This window comes from Coregonus clupeaformis, chromosome 26 (assembly GCF_020615455.1).
Source record: "Coregonus clupeaformis isolate EN_2021a chromosome 26, ASM2061545v1, whole genome shotgun sequence".
NCBI lineage: Eukaryota > Metazoa > Chordata > Actinopteri > Salmoniformes > Salmonidae > Coregonus > Coregonus clupeaformis.
In genome coordinates, this window is record NC_059217.1 from 40092608 (window position 1) to 40102574 (window position 9967).

Genomic DNA, 9967 nt, shown 5'->3' on the forward strand with positions numbered 1-9967 from the left:
GGTGTCGATATTAAAAACATATTTGCTATTACAACTGACTGTGCCCCTGCTATGGTGGGGAAACATAAAGGATTGAAGATAAGATTGGCCACCCCATGGTTAAATGTCACTGTACCATTCACCAAGAGAATCTGTGTTTCAAGATCAAGCCCGTGGTGCTAATGGTCAGCGCCATTGTTTAGTGGGCAATTAGATATTCAATAGACACAATTAGTTCTAATGCACATATGAAAATCATAACTGGCACGCAAATCTTTAGAAATGGTAGGATCAATTGTAAATTGGCACTCCACATGTCATGATACTTTTGTTATCTCAATGGTTGAAGTCAACTACATCTTAAGTATTTGAATAATTCACAAAAGGTTGTAAATCTCTTAGTTTGAATAAATTAAACAAAGACCCAATCCTGCAATGGTCAGCCTTTATTCATTGAGAGCGCTCTGAAAATCATACAATGCACAATTGTCACGCCCTGACTCAGGGGACTCGTATATGTTGAGTCAGGGTGTGTATATTCTTTGTTATGTTGTATATTCTAGTATGTGTGGATCTATGTTGGCCGGTGTGGTTCCCAATCAGAGGCAGCTGTCGCTCGTTGTCTCTGATTGGGGACCATACTTAAGCAGCCTATTGGCACAGTCTAGTTGTGGGATCTTGTTCCAGTTAAGGTTAGTTGTGTATTCTACCTTAGGACTTCACGTTTCGTTTCGTTTATTGTTTTGTCGTTGTGTTTATTAAGTTAAATAAACATGTACGTATATCACGCTGCGCCTTGGTCTGACCCGTCATTAAACGAACATGACAGAAGATCCCACCAAACAAGGACCAAGCAGCGTGCCCAGGCGGAGAGAGTAGCCATGTCACAGGTGGGCAATTTGTAATTTGTGGTCATGGGAAGAGATATTTGCGGGGAGAGGACCATGGGCTAAGGTAAATGCCCAGGCAGGAGAGGAGCAACGGCAACACGGAGGAGGCCGGTCGAGGAGGAAGCCCGAGAAGCAGCCCCAATAACATTTTGAGGGGGGGGGGGCACACAGGGTGTTTGGCGGAGCCTAGTGTCAGAGCAGAGCCAACTCCCCGGTCTCACGCGAGGAAGCGTATGACTGGGCAGGCTCCGTGTTATGCGGAGCTACGTACTGTGTCGCCAGTGCGCCGGCACAGTCCTGTACGTCGTGTGCTTGCACCACACACGTGCCGTGCGAAGATGGGCATCCAGCCAGGACGGGGTGTGCCGGCTCAACGTTCCTGGTCTCCAGTACGCCTCCTCGGTCCCGCATATCCTGCGCCAGTTCTACGAACTGTATCGCCAGTGCGCGTGCACAGCCCAGTGCGTCCTGTGCCAGCACCCCGCACGTGTAGTGCGAAAGTGGGCAGCCAGCCAGGACGGGTTGTGCCAGCTCTCCGCTCCAGACCTCCAGTCCGCCTCCACAGTCCGGCCCGGCCTGTTCCTGCTCCTCGCACCAAGCCAGTGGTGCGAGTCGCCAGCCCGGCCTGGCCTGTTCTTGCTCCTCGCACCAAGCCAGTGGTGCGCGTCGTCTGCCCGGCCCGGCCTGTTCCTGCTCCTCGCACCAAGCCAGTGGTGCGCGTCGCCAGCCCGGCCCGGCCTGTTCCTGCTCCTCGCACCAAGCCAGTGGTGTGCATCTCCAGTCCGACACGGCCCATGCCCGTTCCACAGGCACCGGTCAGCTGCTCCACTCCGGAGCCAGAGCAGTCCGCTCCACCGGTGCCTGATCCAGTGCCGGTCAGCTGTTCCACTCCGGAGCCAGAGCAGTCCGCTCCACCGGTGCCTGATCCAGCTCCGGTCAGCTGCTCCACTCCGGAGCCAGAGCAGTCCGCTCCACCTGGGTCCAGTCCAGCTCCGGTCAGCGGCTCCACTCCGGAGCCAGAGCAGTCCGCTCCACCGGTGCCTGATCCAGTGCCGGTCAGCTGTTCCACTCCGGCGCCAGAGCAGTCCGCTCCACCGGTGCCTGATCCAGCTCCGGTCAGCTGCTCCACTCCGGAGCCAGAGCAGTCCGCTCCACCGGGGTCAAGTCCAGCTCCGGTCAGCGGCTCCACTCCGGAGCCATAGCAGTCCGCTCCACCGGTGCCTGATCCAGCTCCGGTCAGCTGCTCCACTCCGGAGCCAGAGCAGTCCGCTCCACCGGTGCCAAGTCCAGCTCCAGTCAGCGGCTCCAGTCCAGACCATGACGGCAGCCCCTCTCCAGGTTCGGGGTCTCCCACACCAGGGTCCAGACCGGGCCTGGCTTATCGTGGGAGGAAGGAGAGGGGAAGCAGCGCGCTGAGGTCCAGACCAGACCAGGGGCGCAACAGGGAGGCGGAGAGTGAGAGGTTGTCACGCCCCGAGCCGGATCCGCCTCCGAGGCGGAATGCCCACCCGGCCCCTACCCTGTTATGTTTATGTTGTGCGGTCGGAGTCCGCACCTTTGGGGGGTACTGTCACGCCCTGACTCAGGGGACTCGTATATGTTGAGTCAGGGTGTGTATATTCTTTGTTATGTTGTATATTCTAGTATGTGTGGATCTATGTTTGCCGGTGTGGTTCCCAATCAGAGGCAGCTGTCGCTCGTTGTCTCTGATTGGGGACCATACTTAAGCAGCCTATTGGCACAGTCTAGTTGTGGGATCTTGTTCCGGTTAAGGTTAGTTGTGTATTCTACCTTAGGACTTCACGTTTCGTTTCGTTTATTGTTTTGTCGTTGTGTTTATTAAGTTAAATAAACATGTACGTATATCACGCTGCGCCTTGGTCTGACCCGTCATTAAACGAACGTGACAACAATGTTTTTATACCTTTACTACAGTGGGGAGAACAAGTATTTGATACACTGCCAAATTTGCAGGTTTTCCTACTTACAAAGCATGTAGAGGTCTGTAATTTTTATCATAGGTACACTTCAACTGTGAGAGACGGAATCTAAAACAAAAATCCAGAAAATCACATTGTATGATTTTTAAGTAATTAATTTCCATTTTATTGCATGACATAAGTATTTGATCACCTACCAACCAGTAAGAATTCCGGCTCTCACAGACCTGTTAGTTTTTCTTTAAGAAGCCCCCTTGTTCTCCACTCATTACCTGTATTAACTGCGCCTGTTTGAACTCGTTACCTGTATAAAAGACACCTCTCCACACACTCAATCAAACAGACTCCAACCTCTCCACAATGGCCAAGACCAGAGAGCTATGTAAGGACATCAGGGATAAAATTGTAGACCTGCACAAGGCTGGGATGGGCTACAGGACAATAGGCAAGCAGCTTGGTGAGAAGGCAACAACTGTTGGCGCAATTATTAGAAAATGGAAGAAGTTCAAGATGACGGTCAATCATCCTCGGTCTGGGGCTCCATGCAAGATCTCACCTCGTGGGGCATCAATGATCATGAGGAAGGTGAGGGATCAGCCCAGAACTACACGGCAGGACCTGGTCAATGACCTGAAGAGAGCTGGGACCACAGTCTCAAAGAAAACCATTAGTAACACACTACGCCGTCATGGATTAAAATCCTGCAGCGCACGCAAGGTCCCCCTGCTCAAGCCAGCGCATGTCCAGGCCCGTCTGAAGTTTGCCAATGACCATCTGGATGAACCAGAGGAGGAATGGGAGAAGGTCATGTGGTCTGATGAGACAAAAATAGAGCTTTTTGGTCTAAACTCCACTCGCCGTGTTTGGAGGAAGAAGAAGGATGAGTACAACCCCAAGAACACCATCCAAACTGTGAAGCATGGAGGTGGAAACATCATTCTTTGGGGATGCTTTTCTGCAATGGGGACAGGACGACTACACCGTATTGAGGGGAGGATGGATGGGGCCATGTATCGCGAGATCTTGGCCAACAACCTCCTTCCCCTCAGTAAGAGCATTGAAGATGGGTCGTGGCTGGGTCTTCCAGCATGACAACGACCCGAAACACACAGCCAGGGCAACTAAGGAGTGGCTCCGTAAGAAGCATCTCAAGGTCCTGGAGTGGCCTAGCCAGTCTCCAGACCTGAACCCAATAGAAAATCTTTGGAGGGAGCTGAAAGTCCGTATTGCCCAGCGACAGCCCCGAAACCTGAAGGATCTGGAGAAGGTCTGTATGGAGGAGTGGGCCAAAATCCCTGCTGCAGTGTGTGCAAACCTGGTCAAGACCTACAGGAAACATATGATCTCTGTAATTGCAAACAAAGGTTTTTGTACCAAATATTAAGTTCTGCTTTTCTGATGTATCAAATACTTATGTCATGCAATAAAATGCAAATTAATTACTTAAAAATCATACAATGTGATTTTCTGGAATTTTGTTTTAGATTCCGTCTCTCACAGTTGAAGTGTACCTATGATAAAAATTACATACCTCTACATGCTTTGTAAGTAGGAAAACCTGCAAAATCGGCAGTGTATCAAATACTTGTTCTCCCCACTGTACGTCCCTAAATGGGCCAATGAAAAAGCTCCTAGCCCATATTTAGGCAACTATCACATTTCTCTATAAGCTTGAAGAAGCAACCTAGTCGTCTTTTCCTGTGTCTATTTCACACTTCTTTTTTTAAGACCCAAATAGTCTGTTGCTGAGCAAATATGTATCTTATACAGACACCTAAGATGGGGACATTGTCTTCTTCAGTGTCTAGTTTCTCATCCTGTTTCCTGCTAGCATAGATATGATAATAAGCCAAAGCCCTTGTTTTTCTTCTAACTAAGCTTAACACATTATCAGATTGTAGTTTTATGATTCTATTACATTCCTATAATTTTCAGGGTGTAATACTTTAGTCACATTAACAAATTCCTCTATCACCACACAAAAAAGGTTGGCCACCCCTGGCATTGTATCATTTCCCCTTCTGCCAGCCCTCCTTTATCAAGCCCAGAGACTATGCCAGTTTGTGGGCACATAGTGACCACGTTTACATGCGCACAGTATTCCGGATAGTAGCTCATATCCCGCTTAAGGTCTTATTTTGGATAAGCTGTTTACATGCATCTTTGATATCCCTCTCATGAGTATCCCTGTAGCCATGAATAAACAGAATATTCCTCATTTAAGTTAATGTGGGTTAAATGGAATAGTAATTGAAATCTGGACACTAACTGTAGGTCTATAACCTCTCACATGTAACGTAATATAATATTAACTCCTGCAGAATTATGCATTTCTTGCAGTGAAATTATACAACAAATGTTAATTCTGTCTTGGGAACAGGAGTGGAGAAATATGATTTCTATCTTTCGGCATCTCTTGAGAAAATGTGAATGCGCTTGTAATGTGTTATCTTTGACACTGTTATGCAAGCAGACAGTATTTCAACCACATAAAATATACAGCCAAGACAAACTGAAGTCTTATCAGAAACCATGTTTTGTCGTTTTCTCAGCTTTTTTCCTTATAACCGGTCAAACTGATGACATTTGGACATTTTGCACAGGACCAATCTTTCCACTGTCTTTGAGTTATTGCGTTTTCTCCCCGGTCCCTAAACGAAACAGACAACTTTACCGGTGTTAACTAGATTACTAATGCATTAATTCTATCAATGTAAGACACTACTTTATTTAGTCTTCTGGGGCAAAGAAATTATGACAGATAAGAAGCTACATGTATCAAACTAGTTGACAAACAAATGGCCTACCAAATGTCATAAATTATAATATCACCTACCAAATGTGGGAAATTATAAGCAGAAACTTAATTTAAATTATAGTAAATTAATTATAGTAGGCTAAATTATTATGGTTGATCGAACTGCGCAGGTAGCCTACTTTTCGAAGTGATTTGTTTGACAATCAGATGAAAACATAATGACATGCGAAACTGAGCCTGGACAGGCTGCAAAAACAATAGTAAATGGGATAAGTTGTTTAAATGCCACAGTATCCCGTCTTAGATCAGCATATCCCAGGCATCTTATTCGGGTTTCTCATAACCGGGATACAAGCTTTTTCGGGTTATTGTAAATGGGATATGATGTTTATATGCGTCAACTCAAATACAGAATACTTGAGTATCCCGAAAAATAACGGGATATTGGTGTGCATGTAAACATGGTCATTGAGTCTAAAATATTCCTTCTGGAAGTGACCATTGGGTTCTTGGTCACCTCCCTGACCAAGGCCCTTGTCCCCCGATTGCTCAGTTTGGCCGGGTGGCCAGCTCTAGGAAGAGTCTTTGTGGTTCCAAACTTCATCCATTTAAGAATGATGGAGGCCAGTGTGTTCTTGGGGACCTTCAATGCTTGTGGTGGAAATTCTAATTAAGTGAGAGAGAGTCTTTATCATTTATTCAAGCAATCATCTTCATTTTATATCGATTAATTATTGCAATAATGAGGCTGGTAGCTGAGAGTTTGGCCCCCAAGACGAGGTTCTTAACAACTATTCATAACAGATCTCGTCCCTGGTACCTTACACACACGGACACCAATCCAGTCTATGAAAATGCAGGCTCAGTCAGACCAGAGACATCCCTCTCTCACACACCACTAATCATAGAATATAATGTGGCTGTTGGTTTTATCACCTAGCTATCACTTAATCAGTTGCCAGCCCAAGCTTCAGAGGCTCCTCCCAGTTCACACAGACACAGATGAGAGAGTTCTAAGAACCCTATTCTATTGCATAAAACAACCATTCGATGCATGAACAGTATTAAGCATAATCTTGTAATTATTCAACCATATTCCCCCATTTTGAGACTTGCGTCTTAACTTAAAAGAAAATTACAAGGTTTAAAAAGACATTAATACAAATGTAGAAAACCAAATGAAGCATCAAACAACTTTTAACTTAAGCATATCAAAACTTCCTTGCACTAGTATATTACCATTGTAAATGACAATCCATTGGTTAATTGAGCTTTTAACCTTAACATAGTGCATACATTCTTCATAACAATAATTCACTGCATTGGTTCCTGCATGTGACTGACAGCTATAGCACAGGCTCAGTCTCCTCCCAAGAAACTGAACACTGTCTCCCATCTCAAAATCTAACACATATTCTGAGCATTCTATCGATTTGTCTGGGGAGGTCATGATACACAGTCACCTGCACGAACCATGAAGAAAAACAAAGGATGCATACAGTTTATATGATTTAAGGATATGTCTTCATAGACAATGAAAAGCAAATATTTAATGTATAATGCAGTGTATGCAACAATGGAGTTTAATAAAATAAGTTTGGTTATCTAGCACACTCCAATGGATCAGCATGGTGGAAATAGCCATGGAAATAGCCATTTCCATTCCTATAGTAGTCCTCTGTAGCTCAGCTGGTAGAGCACGGCGCTTGTAACGCCAAGGTAGTGGGTTCGATCCCCGGGACCACCCATACACAAAAATGTATGCACGCATGACTGTAAGTCGCTTTGGATAAAAGCGTCTGCTAAATGGCATATTATATATTATATTATATTATAGTACCATCTGTAGAAACTCATCTTATTGGACAAATCCAGGTAGTGACTCCTGGTTTAAGTAAAATTTGTTCCGTTTAGTGCTTAATGAACATTACATTTTTACATTTTTAGCAGACGCTCTTATCCAGAGCGACTTACAGTTAGTGAGTGCATACATTTTTCATACTGGCCACTGGCATTGCAAGCGCCAAGCTCTACCAACTGAGCTACAGGACAAGCATCATGAACCTACTATTTATAAGGCAACGCCTATGGACTCTATGTTCCATTAGCATAGTTCCTGAGTATTATCATTATCATCAAAAAAGTAATTTGGTATTGGATATAGGTCAAATAGATTAGGATCAGTTTCACTCTCAGGATCAGAGATCACCCTCTCCATTCACCAGGGCATGCTGAGAATAGTGTCAATATCTTTAGTACACAACTTCTTTATCCATGTCACATTTAGCATAACAACAATCAAAACAATCAATCCATAACATATTAATTGCTTCACTCATATAGTTATTAACATACAATAAACTTACTCAAATCAATTAGTCAGTTTTCAAAAAATCATTCAGTTTCCAAATCATAATCAAAACCCCAATTAATTATCCAACCCACATTTAGAATTACAATGCTTCAGTGATTCACATTAGTTCTATCACTCAAAGTTAAAACCCTCAACTTAGCACACATAGACACTGGCAGAATGTACATTTATATTAACATACAGTATATATTCAGCTTATAATTTTAGTATTAACTTTCTCATCAGGATTATAATTACAGATCAGTATCTTAATGCATTTTTAATCTAAATTACTATACATTTAGCAGTGTATAGACCTCCACAATCAACTTGATATCACAAAATAAACAATTTTAGACAAGCCTAAATCAATTACGGGCACAGTTGACCAATATCCTGCCCCGGCACTCAATCTTCTGGCGTCTCTTCATTTTCTTCTTCAGTTAGCTTTACAATTCAAAGTGGATGGCCCATGATAATGTCCCAATTTCAATGTCTAAGGAATAATTTGATTTTCCCAGACAGACTAATGTCTCACCTGAGCCTCACTACAATGCCTATTATGTATTGTCCATTTGCCAACCAGTATACCAGCAACATGAGAGAAGTTTGGAACAGATCTCTCTCCATGCTCACTCCACGTGGACTCCTGTTGCACTCCAGAGAGAAAAGACATGAGAGAAAAAGCAGTTGATAGCTTCGATTGGATGCTGTGTACAGGTTGCTGGCTCGGACTCAGGTCTCTCGGTAGAAGTGGTGCAGGACCATACTGAACGCCATTTTCATCAACCGGTTAGAGGGGGTTTTGAGGTTCACACTGTTCTCGGCTGAATTATCCCTTCCATGCATCTAGATACCATCTGTAGTCACCTTCACCATAACCTTGAGAGAGGACAGATCAGAACAACAGTTTAGTTCAGTTCATTTCTGATTCAGGAAATCCAGACAAGCATTTACCTATATGACAAATTATTACTTTTACCAATATTCTTCATACACATTTCTAAGACAACTGTCAAATAGAATAACAACACATTCTGTTGAAACAATTTTTTCAAATTGGCTTATACTCCCCTATCACACTGTCCACCTCACCGCAGAGTCACAGGATCAGGAAGTTAGACCGCTAATCCTTAGGGAGTAATCTCGATCATCCAGCAGACACAATGTGGTGAGATTTGTTTTGAAACAAAACAGAACAAACAACACAACAATACACTCCTTCATATATCACTCGAGGTGTGTAAAACTTCAATCCAAAAACCTCAGAGGACTGGTAATTCCCCCATTTTGACACATTAATCACAATGTGATGAATGTGTAAAAACAACAACACTACTGGTGAAATACAAATAAAACAATTTAAAATAACAAATCCATAACAACTCCATAAAGAAAAACCATACGGTCAAAGGAAAATAGACTTAAGACAGCCTACCCTTATTGAAAGGCAATGCCCTCTCCTTCTCCCATGGACTGAATCACAAATATGGCTATGAACTATAAACTTGTTCATAATTATCAGTATTACAAATGACCCTCAAATCAATATTACAAATTACCTTTAAATCATCACCCAATGTCTCTCGGCTTTCCAGTGAGGGCGATCAAACCACACTAGAAAGTCAGGACAGAGGTCAGAGGTCATTCAAACCCTTCAAAGAAGTGTTTCTTTCTATATTAGACTAATTATTTAAAAACAGTCAAACATTTCATACATTTCATTTCCCAGGGTTACAGTAGGTTTTTCAAGTACATTTCCTGTCAAAATAATTAACGTGTTCAATTAAAATTCAGAAAATAAAAACTTCTGAAATTCCATTAGTGGGCGCCTTTAAGATACCTCGGCTCTAATCCGTGAAAGAACCCACTAAAACCAAATGAAATAGACCCCACACAAGAAGGCAAACACGGTATTTAACACCACTAACATATATTCATAACAAGTGTGTTGTGTGTGGGTATTTGCAAACCATAGGGAAAAATCAAACAAAAAATGTCCAGGCCTTATTTAATTTGGGAGCTCCCTTTACGGCCGATTCCGGAT